This window comes from Branchiostoma belcheri, unplaced genomic scaffold (assembly GCF_001625305.1).
Source record: "Branchiostoma belcheri isolate BF01 breed outbred unplaced genomic scaffold, Haploidv18h27 scaffold252, whole genome shotgun sequence".
NCBI lineage: Eukaryota > Metazoa > Chordata > Leptocardii > Amphioxiformes > Branchiostomatidae > Branchiostoma > Branchiostoma belcheri.
This window is the reverse complement of record NW_017803857.1, coordinates 164,702-180,601: the sequence shown is the minus strand read 5'-3', so window position 1 is coordinate 180,601 and position 15,900 is coordinate 164,702. Positions and strand designations below refer to the sequence as shown.

The 15,900-nt window shown below is 42.8% G+C and overlaps 1 protein-coding gene across 1 annotated transcript in view; it reads left to right on the top strand.

Annotated features, from left to right (window-relative positions):
• LOC109471660 (gastrula zinc finger protein XlCGF57.1-like) overlaps positions 1-15,900 on the top strand; it is a gene marked incomplete at its 3' end in the record, with an annotated part of 92,047 nt that overhangs the window by 67,287 nt on the left and 8,860 nt on the right. The window lies entirely within an intron of this gene.

The following is a 15,900-nucleotide window of genomic DNA, read 5'->3' as shown; positions in this document are numbered from 1 at the left end:
GATATAAACTATCCAACCCTATGTACTCCGTCATGTCAATCGGCCTGCAGGACGTTCACCTCAAGTAGCACCTCCGTCTGTGTAAACATCGCCGTTACCGGGTCTGGTTCGTGCAGGGGATCAGCAGGGGTTTCTAGGGAAGAGTTTGGAGAGTTTATACTAAAAGTTAACTAGTAACAGTCGTACCCACTTCTATTGCCACGTGTGCTGTATGTGGTTACAGCATGTTCTTTATACATTCTGGGGCAGGGGATGATTAGCCTCCTGTCCTGGCGGTGGGGAAGAGTTTTTAACGCGTTATCTTAATATAGCAAGCCATCCTACATAGCCGCCGAGAGAAGGTCCATTCCGGGGCCTGCACAGGAGGCTAGGGGATAATTAGCTTTGGGAGGCTGCTGGGAGAGTTGGCCGAAATTGGCCAAATAGAGAGCTGTACAGTACAGCACGGGCGGGACCGCCATGGCGCGGTTTCACCTTTCGAGGCGCAATAATTTAAGAGGCATTGCGGTGGACATGCGCTCTAACCACATCTTGGTGACTGATGGAGACCTTGGTAAAGTTTTGGTGTTCCGTCCGGACGGCTCTCTGGTGCAGAGGTTCGGACATTCAGCGGGTGGGATGACAGACCCCCAGTACATCGCTGTGGACGGGGAAGGGAACATTCTTGTATCGGACTGGGACAGTCACCCTGTCTTATGTGTTTGACGAGTCCGGGAAGTTGCTGTTCACGTTTGGAGGTGAGGGAAGTGGTGAAGGTCAGCTGAAGCATCCAAGTGACATCTGTACAGACAGGGCAGGGAACATCATCGTGTATCTATATAACACGCTATAAAAGTGCCCAATGTAAAATATTGAACAGACATCAAATATGTTAGAAAAACGTCTAGCGGTAAATGGCGGAACTGCAGAATGTACTGTACTCCATAGAAATATACAATGCAACTTTTCCATCGCAGTCAGGACTTACACTGATGTCGACATGACAAAGTTCACTACAAAATAAGTTAACAAATCGTCTTAAAATTAACCCTCTTCTGCCATTTCATCTCCAAGGAAATGTTATGAAGAAAGACTAGTACTGCAACACTCTACAATTACCCCAGGTTTCTGGGGGAGGGATGGTTCTTAATAACGGGGTAATTTGAGAAAGTCATGATCGTCCCTGCCCCCCCCCCCCCATCATATCTGCTTGGAGATTACCTGGTCCACTGTGCCAGCTATTTACATGATCCTACCAAATACATGACTCCGACACTACTTGGGGGTTTTCAATATACTTGAGACAAGGAGTGAGAGGGTTTTAGTCATTATGTGGGAGACTAAAGCCTCGGTCACAACTCGCCGTACTTTTGGGAGGCTACGTCTGCTACGTTTTTTTCTGAAAACGTGGGGAAGGAGTGGCATCGTGCGTTGCGCAAGTGGTTAGTGAGTTGTACGTGCTTACAACGTACGATCTCTGTGCGATTGCAACTTAACCGTAAGGAGGCCGTACTCACACGTGTGTCTTTCGTACGGCACGTACGGGGCACGCGCGTCGCACGTACTCGCACGCACGGGTGGTGAATACGTAGACCGCACGCAGAAAAAGTTTTACATACACTTAAAGTTCTTTGGCGTCTCTGCGTGCTCCCAAATCCGTAGGATTCCGTACGGAGGCGGTACTCACCACGCACGGATGACCTGCGTTTGCCCACGTTTTTGCACGTAGACAGCACACAGAAGCACGTACGGCGGGTTGTGACCGTAGCTTAAACGTAACCTGACCTCAATCGTAAGTCTAACCCTAGCCATGAACAGTGATCCCAACTCTAACGCAAACCCTAACCCCAACAACAACAACGTGGGATCGTGTGGCGTAGCGGCAGCGTTCTCGACTCGGAACCAGAGGCCCCGGGTTCGAGTCCTGACATGCCACCGATCTTGTGCCCTTTGGGAAAGGCACTTTACACGACTTTCCTCACTTAGCCCAGGTGTAAATGAGTATTGTCCCGTCATGTATTTGTCCCCTGTGTTGGTGGCGGCATTAATATAAGTTGAAAAAAAACTTGAATGTGCCGTCACCACGTCTTGTGATTGCATGTTTCGGAATAAAAAAAAAACAAACAAACAACAACAACAACAACTCTAACCCTTACCCAGGCCCTAAACACCTGACGTCTAACGTATGTGGCAGCTCAAGGGTTTGGCTCAACACCGGGTAACACAGGTTCTAGGTAAAGAAAAGTACTAGAAGGTTATGTACAAGTGAAGAGAAAATGACGTCATTACTTTAAATTGTGTGTATAAATGGTCAGATTGATGTTTTTCTCGGGTTTGATTTCTAAAAAAATGTAAAGCTGACTTGACCTATTTTACGAGTTGCTCGTGAACAGCGATGGTTTTGAACCATCTTCAACAATTTCTACCCCTATAAACCTGAAATATTTGCAGTACTAGCGGGTGAAAATCCGTTACGCAACAATACACCAACCGCCCTGAGCAAAGTCCAAGGACTCCCGAGTTTGTTTCCCAACTGCCACGTCTACCGGAGGTTCCGTCAGCAGACAGGAGACAGCTGAGGAAGTTTGTCTAGAAGAAGCAGGCTGACGCTGGTTACGTCTTAAGGAACCCGTCTTACCGTGACGTCACACAGGTGAGTGTCACACCTGCTTCACTACAGGCGTGAAATGTTATTAAGGTGCCACTTCAGCCAGGCCGCCATTTTAGGTCAATGACTTGATAGGATTTTTTAACACTTCGTAAAATTGTTAAATTTAGGGGCATTAGAAGACTCAAAATGAACCAATGACTTCTGTGTTACACTCTGGTGGACTTGAAAATACTTTAGTTACACCTTAAGCCTTTTACTGTTCTTAAAGTGGTACATGTACATAAAGGCTGCCGTTAAATGTGACATCATCTCATGAATGGCTTCTGATGATGACGTGTAAAGGGGACATGTGTGAGGTAGCTTTAAACTTTAACTTTCACACACGCAATGTATGCAGACATGTACTTTGAATATTCATGTTTATTTATGAATAAGATGATGAAAAATATAAATTTGTTAACGTTATTTGTGCCAAGGAATTATCGGACTTATGATCAGTGATACGCCCCTCCGCACGTCCGCGTGACTGGTTAATTAATTATTGGCGGGTGAAACAAAAAGGCCGACATTTGGGAGCGGACATTCGGGGTGAACTCTGACCAGTATTTGCGCGGGAGATATGAGGACAAAGTCTGCGGTTCAAAACATTTACCTGGTACGTGACTTATGTGCTGCATCTACGTCGTTGAAGTTTCGACATCCAGGTTATAAGATACTATTACGCCAAAAAACAGTTACTTAAACAACTGAATATGACTTTGGAAACCGTCAGACGCTTTCTGTAGCATCCACTACCTAAAACGTTTAATAGTTTCAAAAACCATATCCAGTTGCTTGCAATTGAGTAATTTTTCTTAGGTATATGCAGTGTCATCCCATAACTTTTTAATACTTAATGTTGATACTATCCTTTCTATACAGGATGGCAGGCCAAGCAAGCGAACAAGAGCGCCCCCAAGCGGTCAGTTTTGGCGAATACGGAAAAGAACCTGGTAAATTTTGTTACCCACACGGCGTTGTGGTGTCGCCTAGCAATGAGATATTTGTGGCTGATACTGTGAACTTGCGAGTCCAAGTCCACAGCATAAAGCGGGGTTACCTCCGCCACTTCCCAACAGTCGTACCGGGTACAGAGGACAAGGACATGGGGCCATTTGGTGTTTGCATGGACTCTAACGGCGCACTGTGGGTAGTAGGGAGTGGTGATCATGTTGTACAGTACAGCACGGACGGGACCGTCATGGCGCGGTTTGACCTTCAGAAGAGCAACTATCACCACGGGATTGCGGTGGACATGCGCACTAACCACATCCTGTTGACAGATATACGCCACCGTGAAGTTTTGGTGTTCCGTCCGGACGGCTCTCAGGTGCAGAGGTTCAGGCATCCAGGGGGGAGGATGACAGGCCCCCAGTACATCACTGTGGACGGGGAAGGGAACATTCTTGTGTCGGACTGGGGAACTCATTTTATTTACGTGTTTGACGAATTCGGAAAGTTCGTGTTCCAGTTTGGAGGTGAGGGGAGTGGTGAAGGTCAGCTGAAGCATCCCCGTGGCATCTGTACGGACAGCTCGGGTCACATCATCGTGGCGGACTCTGGGAACACGAGGATGCAGATATTCACACGTCACGGCGAGTATGTCCGCTCCATCCGTACTGAGTTTGCGCCAGAAGGCCTGGCAGTGGGACCGGAAGGGCAGCTGTTTATATGACCAGTTATGTGAACCACGCCGTGACTGTATTTCCCAACTACTAATACATGACAAACAAGAATTCGGAGATCTCAAACCTCCATGAAATATATGAGTTTTTGTAAATGTTTCTACACAGTACACTACAGTAGTACAGAACAAAATAACACAGGTTTTTGTTTTTAACAAAAAGCTAATACAGTAGCACCTTTGGCCTGAAATAGGTCAGGCTGTAATAGATATGGTCAACTCAGTACATGTAGCCTATTTCAGAGAAAGAACCTCATTAATCAACCTGGGTAGGCGCGCTGCCTCCACAAGTGTTTTGCGTTAGAGGAAGTCTTTGACAACTGGTATAACCCGCACATCTGTTTTCCCTGCCTTGCAAAAAGATGTTCTGCTGCAGGACCAAGGTCAGACCTTTGGCTTCCTAAGACCTACCAACATACCAAATATCATCGCAATCCATAAAGGCGTTCTGAAGTTATGCTGACTATAAATGTGAGGAAACACACACACACACACACACACACACACATACACACACACACACACACACACACACACACACAGACGCGCCAAAAACAAACCTCCATTTTTCATGGAGGTAATAATACGCGATAGTTGAATTCGAACCTGTTTCAGACCAATGACGACCACACTGTGACCATTTGTCCCAACTACTACTAGTCACATGTGACAAATGTATTTGAGAATGATTAGATGTTGTTCCTAAAGAGCAGACTCACCAATTTTAACCACTCTGGTCTATTTCACATGACGATTAATGGCCCTGGTACAGACTTTTAACCACTTTTGCACCAGAATGTACGTTAGTTAGTAAATAGAACTGATTATTTATCCCAATTATTCATTAATCTATCTTAATGTGGAAAAGTGCTAAGTATTTTTCTTGGGATACTTGTAATTTTTTTTCACTAGTATGATCACCATCTGTTATTAGTGAAAAAATGGGATGACACCCCTGCCATCCCATTGTTTAACTAATAAGAACACAATCACCTTTTAGTGAAAAGATGGGATAAAGACCTGTCATCCCATTTTCACTAATAAGATCTAAAGGACATCCTTATTAGTGAAAAAATGGGATGGCAGGGGTGTTATCCCATTTTGTCACTAATAAGGATGTTCTCATTTTTTCACTAAAAGGTGATAGAGTTATATTCTTATTAGTGAAAAAATGGGATAGCATGCTTCTTAACAAATAATATCCCATGTCAATGTAACTAGCACGTTTTTAGAATAAAAAAATATGGTGCTAAAAATTGGGGTGCTAGGAAAACTCCTGTTCTTGGTAGGGAAATCAGTAAAGTTGGAACAACTATAAAGTTCAACTTTGCAAAATACAGTCGTGACATCATCAATGTTAATAACGTATTTGTAATCACAATTGTTACAATACTACAACTTCAAAGTAAAAAAAAAAAAACTACAGCAGATGTTACTGGGCTAAAACCTTATTCCTTCGAAAAAAAATCAGTATTGATGCATTTAAAATGTTTTGTACAGTGCTTTGCTCCGCTACTTGAGTTTAAGACTTAGATCGTCCATAAAAATACATTGTATACTGTACCCAGAACACCAAAACACTCTTTTCCTGTTCTTGGTAGGTCCTTGATTATATATAGTAAGAACTGTAACTGTTACAATGACTGTTCCTGTACAGTATGGATTGTTAAATATAACATCTGTACTCGAGCACAATTGTAACGAAATATTACGCAATAAAAGGCTCTCACTCCAACGTTCCAGAAACAACTTTTGCAAATAGATTTTCGCATAAAAGTGTCATATAGGGTTAAGATTGAAGACTGTGATTCTTTAAGTAGCTTAGAATATTCATCTTGTTTCTTGGCAGACAACAGCCTCGGGTTTGAACTGCGAGTGCCCACAACCAAATACTACTTGACTACATTTTCATAATAAATTGTAATTAAGATATACATCTCTAGTTGTGTAATGTTACAATGTTGGGTTCTTTGGTGATTTTTTTACATGTACATAGTGTTTGGCTGTAAGGCAGCTAGCACTTTGTTATGTGATAAATTCCCCACTTTCAAAGATCGATTATTAGCTGTGTTTTTACATCTACGTACTAAGGGTTTGGCTGTAAGGCAGCAGGCACTTCGTTATGTGATAAATTACCCATTTCAGAGATCGAATATTAGCTCAAAACTGATCCTGTCCTGTTAATTTTCGGCTTTCACGTGACGTCACGGGGCTTGCGTAATACAGGCGGCCGCCATGTTGGTGTACCTCGGTGTAGTGCTATGCAGTGTCAAGACGTTGGCACCGAAGCCATACAAGTAGTTAACAGCCACATGATAATTCTGCAGTCTTTGATGGTTGACAGATGACAAGGTTTTCAATGAAATTGTACATTTTTGAGAGGATAGGAAGTCAAGGGATACGATGACAAAGGATATAGGACGACAAAACTTGCGTATGTGTGAACGAACTTCAAAGACTATTATTTAAACGTTACTAGTATCTCCTACACAGTCCTACAGTGGACAGGATCCGTATGTTGGTCACTCTAGTCCAATTTTTTCTCAATAAATGAATTAAGAGAGAGAAAGAGGTTCTGGGAAGTGTGTTTTGGACAGTTTTCTGTGCGCGGGTCATCCGTGTGTCTGATTCCTTCTCGCGACAACTTGTGACTCGCTCGCGTAGGGGAATGGTAAACAAGTTCGAGTGGAGCGGACGGGTTATCCCCAATCAAATTATGGTAAGCCTAAGTTTCACCTTTTCTTGGTAATGTAAATCCTTGTTTTACTATCGGTTGCTGTTTTAAAATTATGGGTTCTGTGTCTAATAATGCAAAATGCCAGTTTTGATTCATGCCCGCGGGCGGCTTTGTTTGTTGTGTAACTTGTTACTTTCATCCAGCCCCTTCGGTTTCGCCGCTGACAAACTGGAGTTCATGAATATTTTTTCAAGCACCAAAAGTACTCATGTCTCTGTTGGAACTCCATTAGAATTTCACATGACGGCTTGTTGGCCGCCTCGAGTTTGCGGGAGTAAATCATCGGCGTTGGGAGGGGAGCCTCCGGGCATAATTTTGTTTACGTACCCGTAGTTGTAGTTTTGCCGTGAAAAAAAGTTTTTGGGTAACCTCTCACAACCTATGCATGACTTAGCTTGTGAACATTCACATTAGAATATTAGGGTATCATGATGAGCAGAATTTTAACCCAATTTTTAGTGCTAAGATCGGTAATTTTGTTGGGCTGTCAGGGTGAACTCGGAGTTTTAGCACTTAGGCTCAAATTGAGTCAGACTGCCACGTGTATCAAAATAAATTCACTTGCACCGTGTAAACTATTGTTTAGTCGATGTTTAATGGAAATTCCTGGGTGCCATTTCTGCATGTACAGGAACATTTCTGACCTCGGTGTAGGGAAGTTCACGTACGCGATATCCAGCAGCATTGTGTGGCGTCGGGCGGCTTTTGGCGTCAGAAGCCCCGCCCGGTCAAGCCGCCAGACCCGGCTGCCAAGTTCCGCGGCCCGCTTGTTGCGTTCTCTCGCCCTTTCGGCCCTCGCCCGTCCTTCTGTTCCTTGCTTTCGTCCCAATCTCTGTACTTCTTTCTTCCAAGGTTTTTTTAGTAGGGACCCAGGCAACATTGTGTCGGACCCAGGCGGGTGAAGCTTGCCCATGGTCTGTGGCGATAGTAACTCGCCACAATCTCGGGATATTTCTGTGGCCGTATCCCCGCGGCTGATCGCAAAAATCCACAATCTGCGATGTTTTTCGGTCAGTTTTTCCTGGTCCTTTCCTTGATTTGTAATCACCTTGGCACACATTGAAAAGATACACTGTGTTTACCACTTTTTTTGACCCGCAACCAGCTACAAAACAATTAACCATGTATATAGCGCGTAGGCTACGCGGGGTTGTAGGTACACCAACATGGCGGATAACACCCGTCGCTAAGGTCGGGTCACGTGACTGAAACCCAAGAATATATGGATATACATTCGGCCTGCTTTTCAGGTAATCCTGGATACACATTGAGGTAATGGATATTGAGCGTTAGCCCTGCCCTAATTATTATTATGACACTTGCCATTACAGTAGCTGTGGTGTTTGTGTTCGATTCAGTGAATCTGAGACTGGCCTTGTCCTGTATTTAGAAGATTGTTTTCAATATCTTCATACTGGTAATAATGATCACTGGTCATTACAGTAGCTGTGGTGCTTGTGTTGGATTCAGTAAAAGCCTGAGACTGACACTGCCCTGTCTGATCATCACCACTGGTCATTACAGTAGCTGTTTTGTACACAGAATTTCGCTTCGAGGCAGTCGGCCCTGTGCCATAAGATAAATTTCTAGCATTGAGGGATTCAGTGATGGCCTGAGACTGACCCTGCCCTGTTTGATCATCACCACTGGTCATTACGGCAGCTGTGTTTGTAATGGTCTGAGACTGGGTCATAGCTTTATATACAGAGTTTTGCTGTGAGGCAGTCTGCCCTGTGCCATAAGAAAGATTTCTCACATCCAATGATTCAGTCACGGCATGAGACTGACCCTGCCCTGTCTGATCATCACCACTGGCCATTACAGTAGCTGTGGTGTTTGTGTTGGATTCAGTGTTGGCCTGAGACTGACCCTGCCCTGCCTGATCATCACCACTGGCCATTACAGTAGCTGTGGTGTTTGTGTTGGATTCAGTGTTGGCCTGAGACTGACCCTGCCCTGCCTGATCATCACCACTGGCCATTACAGTAGCTGTGGTGTTTGTGTTGGATTCAGTGTTGGCCTGAGACTGACCCTGGCCTGCCTGATCATCACCACTGGCCATTACAGTAGCTGTGGTGTTTGTGTTGGATTCACTTACGGCCTGAGACTGACCCTGGCCTGTCTGATTGTTACAACATGTACCTGTTAGGTTATTTTGTGGTGTTTCCATGCCCCCGTACATGGTATTGGTTTTAAGGCAGCTAGCACTTCGTTAGATAGATTTGGGACTGTCAGAGATTGAATGTTAGTCTGAGACTGGCCCTGCCCTGCCTGATCTTGGTTGCTGTCAATATCCTCATACAGGTTGCCATCACTTCCTGTCATTACTGTAGCTGTGGTGTTTGTGTTACCGACAACAAAATTGGGATTTGTGCCTAGAGGAGGCTGCCTGGTCTTCATCTTGTACCACACTATAATAACGATCCAGCCAATCAGGACAATGCCAGCTACTGCACCACAGACTGAGCCAATGAGAACAGGTATTGGGAAACTGGGAGCAGATTCTTGTGTGTTAGAAGTGATTGCAAGGGGTGGAATTAGTGTTACTATTGCCGTAGGATGTGCTGTTGAGACAGCATTGCGTGTAAAGAACCAGTGATAGTGAGAGGTGACGGTGGCATTGTGCATTTTAGCAGTTTCTGATAGGTTAAAAATGTGCTGTGTGGCAGATGCCGAGCCTAAAAGATATCCTGATACGCTAGTATTACCTTTCGTGTTGCCAACTACGGATGAGGTTTGGATATCAACAGTTGGTGGTGATGCAGTTGGGTCTTTACAAATATCTTCTGGATCAATATCTGTAAGTTTTCTTCCCCGAAGTTTGGGGGGTCGGGAACATGTTATCTCGCTGAACTTACTTGCAGGAATGTTTGTGATATTCAGCCTGAAAGGAGCCATCTTACAGTCACACTGAAAACGTTACTGGCTAGTCTAATGGTACGAATAGATGGTAACAAGCTAAAAGCTGACAGGAGAATGGCAGACAACCGGTTTCTCTGGAGGTCCAAAACTCGGAGCTGGGGAAGATTTGCAAATGCATTAGAAGGGATGGTAGTTATCTTGTTGTAGTGCAGTTCCAACTCTTGTAGCTGGGGCAGATTTTCAAATGTATTAGAATGGATGATAGTTATCGAGTTGGAGCGCAGTCCCAACTCTTGTAGCTGGGGTAGATTTGAAAATGTACCTGTCGGAATCATTGTCATCTTGTTGTTGTACAGGTGCAATTTTTGTAGTCGGGTAAGATTTTGGAATTCACCAGCCAGAATCTTTGTTAACTGGTTTTCATTTAGGTTCAACTCTTCTAATAGGGGCAGGTTCTGAAATAAGCGAGGCTGAATTGTTATTATCTGGTTCCGGGTCAGCCACAACAATTTTAGTCGTGGTAGATTTAGAAATGTGCCAGACGGAATTGTTCTCATCATATTGTCGTTCAGCCACAACTCTTCCAGTTGGGGTAGATTTGCAAATGTACCAGTCTGTATCTTGTTGACAGACAGGTGCAGTTTTTTTAGTGAGGGTAAATTTTGAAATGCACCAGGCTCGATCATTATTATGTTGTTCTTATACAGGCGCAAGTTGCATAGTTTGGGTAGATTTTGGAACGTCCCTGCATAAATCATTGTTATCTGGTTATTAAACAGCTGCAACGTCTTAAGTTGGGGTAGATTTAAAAATGTATCTGCCTGAATCATTGTTATGTTGTTGCAGGACAGGTCTAACTCTTTTAGTTTGGGAAGCTTTTGAAATGCACCTGCCTCAACCAATGTTATGTGGTTCCTTCCTAGCCATAAAAGTCGTAGCTGGGTAGATTTTGAAATGTTTCAGCTTGAATAATTGTTATCTTGTTGTATGCTAGGTTCACGGTTGATAGTTTTGGTAGATTTTTAAATATACCGGGCTGAATCATTGTTATCTTGTTATATGAAAGGATTAAATAATACAAATGCCTGTACCATTGCATAAGGGACAAATTTACAGTGCTAATACGATTTCTCTCCAACACCAAGCTAGAGATGGATGTTGGGAGGTTTTGAGGGATGCTGGTGAGGCCTAGGTTGGGGCACTTGCAGGGTTTTGATGGTTTACAGCTGCAGATAACTTCTGGCATGCTGGGCTCCTTCAGGATGATGAGAAGGAAAATCAGCACGCGACGCAGACTTCTTCCCATGATGCTCTGGCGCCTAGAAATATCAGGAAGCACATTTCTATGACCACGCAAACTTAAATTGAAAAAAAAATAAAAAATTTTTAAAAATTCAAAAATTCAAAAATTCAAAAATTCAAAATTCAAAATTCAAAATTCAAAATTCAAAATTCAAAATTCAAACATTCAAACATTCAAAAATTCAAAAAATTAATGCGGAATCTACTATTCTAGATGAAAATGGACAGAAGGAGACAAAAGAAAGTCTGACTCAAATGGTCCTACCGATATTTTGTCTCTGTTTTCGCCTCGCACAAAACGTGTCACAGTGACTGTAAAATGACATACGGGGCAGATATATTGGTGCTGATTGAATTTTCCTGAAGTTTCTTTCCCCTTGCTTCCTGCTGTGCTTCTAGAAAAGCTTTTTCAGCAGTTCTCCTGAAGTGGTTAAAGTGTGCAGAGACGTTTTAGTCCTTGTATGCACTATAAATGTCCTTGTATGCACTATGAATATCCATAATTAAAACTCCATTTAGATTTTCTAAAAACATCTAAAGCGCAAACCCGCTACGATGTAGGGATCCTTGGGTTTTCCGGTGGATCATCATAATTTTGCCCTGTGCAGGCGATCAGTGTTGTGTCCCGAACTGTGCCCGGGCACGGTTTGGGATACTCGGAGCGTGTCTTGATTCGCGTTTTTGGATAAACAGAGGGGTTTTTTCAGAACCCTGCTTCAGGTCCCGCACAGTTCTCGACACACAATGATCTTGTCCCGTTCCGTGCTTGGGGACTGAGCACAGTTCTGGACACATAATGATCTTGTCCCGTTCCGTGCTTGGGGGGTGAATGACAGCACTTTCAAGCACAGTTCTGGACGGTGACAGGCTGTGTCCTGTTCTGTACCCGCTCAGGCACAGAACGGGACAGACACGGTTTTGGACACAACAGACACCAGAAAAGGAGAGCCAGGCAACCGCATGGTCCCACTCAGCCACGCCCAAAAGTGCAGAAAAACAGCCCTCGTCGGGCTCTTTTTTTGCTATCTTGATTCTTTGCCCCATTTAAGAAAACAATCAAATTAACCATTGCCCTTTCTTGTATTTTGTTTGGTAAGAAAGAGCAAGAAAATCAAGTTATTCAATAACAAGTGATCGTTAGAATAACATTTAAAATATGGATCTGTTAATTGTCTGAGACGCGCTTCTTGAATATCTATGTTTTGTTGTCCTTATTATGACCTTTTTGCAGCTCTCTTAAGCAAGGAAATGAGCAGAAGAGTAGTTTTTCTTTAAAAGGATCTTTAGTTATTTTCTGTCATTTCATTAAAACATAAGAATAAGAATAAGAATGTTTTTCTTAGACCCTCATGTGCACTCTTATGAATAATGTAATAATGTACAAAATCTCAATGACACCTCCCTTACTGTCTTCAGAACTTACATAATCTCCAAGCAGACATTAAAATGAAAGATTGTTAAAGTTTTCTGATGGCCAGGTTAGTTTGACAGCTGTACATGTACCATCATACATGTAATAATTGACAGTCCAAAACGGCATCTGGTTAGGAGATAAACCCGACTGGCTGCCTATGTGCGATTGCCTGGAATAAAGTTTGAAAATGCCTGTCTTACTGCAAATGTTACCGTTTATATTTGTCCACAGGTAGAAACGTACCTTTAAGTGAGTCAGACTAGCTTCAGATGGCACTTTCTTGGCAAGAACTCGGGCGCAGCTCGCTGTAACAGTTGTTCTTGTAGGGTGCGTCTGCCTCCTTCGGTAGCTGATCCGCAATGCCGTGTGACAAACAACTCAGGGTTACATAATATATAGCCTTACGTAGGAGTTAATGGTCTCAAGCTGGCTATTTGAATTACATTAATATTTATGACCATGTTGAAAATTCTAATGACGATGCAGGTCTCTAGATGCATGTTTACTTAAATTAGTACTAAGAAAATAAAAACTAGGAACAGATTTCTGAGTCAGATCTGATTGAGAAAGTCAGGCATGTCAAATTCTGGCATAAAGGCAAGATGCAATGTAGATTTTTGAATAATTATATAATCATGTAATAGCAAACGTGTTATGCGTTTTTTTTTCCTTTGCATAACCAACAGAACGTGGGAGCCTTATGTTTGAAGAGCGGCCTTGTCAGAATGCGTGTGGGAGCTGATCTAAGGATTGTTCTCCTTCTCCTTAAGTGTTTGAAGTGTGCAAGGACGTTCTATAGTCCTTGAAATGGGTAACAACCAGAACTACGTTTCGGGTGGGGTGGGGGGTGGGCGATGAAGTGGTGGGGGGAGGGGCTTAGCTGTAGGGGTCTAGCCTTTGGCTGGGCTCCGTGGTCATTATTAAAACCCCATTTTAAGAGCGGCCCTGTTAGAAGGCGTGGGCGCTGGATGGGTAGATCAATGGATGGATGGATGGATGACAGGATGGATGGGTGGGTGGATGGATGGATGGATGGATGGATGGGTAAATAGATGGTTAAATGGATGGATGGATGGATGGATGGATGGATGGGTAGATGGATGGGTAAATGGATGGATGGATGGATGGATGGATGGATGGGTAAATGGATGGATGGATGGATGGATGGATGGATGGATGGAAGGATGGATGGATGGATGGGTAGATGGATGGATGGATGGATGGATGGATGGATGGATGGATGGATGGATGACAGGATGACAGGATGGATGGGTCGGTGGGTGGATGGATGGATGGATGGATGGATGGATGGATGGGTAAATAGATGGGTAAATGGATGGATGGATGGGTAGATGGATGGGTAAATGGATGGATGGATGGGTAGATGGATGGATGGATGGATGGGTAGATGGATGGATGGATGGATGGATGGGTAGATGGGTAGATGGATGGTTGGATGGATGGAAGGATGGATGGAAGGATGGATGGAAGGATGGATGGATGGATGGATGGGTAGATGGATGGGTGGATGGATGGATGGATGGATGGGTGGATGGATAGGTGGATGGATGGACGGGTAGATGGGTGGATGGGTAGATGGATGGATGGATGGGTGGATGGATGGGTGGATGGATGGATGGATGGATGAAAAATTTAAGGGTAGCTGGGAGGTTTTAAGAAGACATGGAAAGATTGAAAGGCGAAGAGGTATTTAAGAGTAAATGGACAGATACTGAGATGTTCAAATGAAAATCTCATTACTAGTAGTGCTATTTGTTGCAAAATATTTACTTTTATATTAGATATGAATATGAATATAATTTTTTTACAGTTCAAAATCTTAACTTTAAATATGTAAAGAATCTGAATTTATATGCTTTTCTTTTAAATATCTAATGAAATTAAAGTAAAATTCTCACTTTCAGATCTATATGAAGAGGCAACTTCAGGAAGAAGGTTTCGTAGTTTGTGACATCATTCCATACAGCAGCACCCCTGCCGACAATAATGGAACAATCCTGTTGCCAGGCAACACAGCTGAGATGCATGTGAGCAAGCATCAGTAACGACTCAGTACTATATTCAATACTCTTGCCAGTCTTAGTATTTATTTTTATATATGCATTATGAGCGGGTGGGAAACAATATTTTTCTAAGAAAGAAATTGTATGATTATTCATCTACAGTGATATTGCATGGCCAGCTATTATAAGAGGAGCTTGCATGAATTTTGAATATTACATCTGCTGGTAAATAGTGTCTATTTGGACAGTGTGATTGTCACAATGATGTAATCATGACCTTAGTGGGAAAGAGTGTAAAAACGTAAAAATGGATTATAACATTCAAGAAGTTTTGTAAGCTTTTTAAATTCTTACAAAATAAGCCAGGTGGGACTTTTAGTGTCAGTTACGTTGTACGAAGCTAAAAGTCACTTGACAATATCTTAACAGATGATGGTTTACCCGGGAGAAGGGCGAGTTCATTATGTGAGAGTTTACAACTGCTGAAGAGGTCCGTTTTGGTTGTGATTATATAAATCAGTATTTGGGCTTAAACTCTAAAGGAAACACAAGCAACCATGTGCGAAGTTCTGATGCATTTAGTGAAAATCAAACATTTTACGAAAAGCAAAACATTTAAATTAATGTATATTAAATTGTCATAACTGCCCTTTTTTAAATTTGTGCTTCCAAATGATGTCAAGCCAAAAGTATCTTCCTCATTAGTATTCATAAATGTGTATAATTATGTATAAGCCATGTTCAAGTTTTATTAATAAAAATAGCCTTGCAGCCAAACAAAGAAGCTGAATAACACTGATTTTTTTTACAATTGTGTACTAAATACAAATACAAATAAACATTACAATACGTATACAGACACACAAACAAACACATTACAAAGCCACACATGGGCACTAAAGTAAAGTCCAGAGAGTCCTGAGTAGTGATGCATACCTAAACCCAATTTTAGGTTCAGGTCCGGATTCAAGTCCAGAGGTTTAGGTTCAGTTCCGGACTTGTACGTCCGGACCTAAACCCATGGCGTATACAAAATTGAATGTTGGCAACCTTGCAATGTTGTCTGGGTGAAACTGTGGCCACATACATGTAACATGGAGGCCGGTACTTGACGATGCCTGATGGGAATGTTTTCTTCGTTTTGCACCAAACATTTTACAATCTACGGAAGGTTTTAGGTGGTTTGGAAAGAAAAGGGGTATGTGAAATGGTCTTTTATGGTAATAAGTCCGGACTCGGTTCTTGACT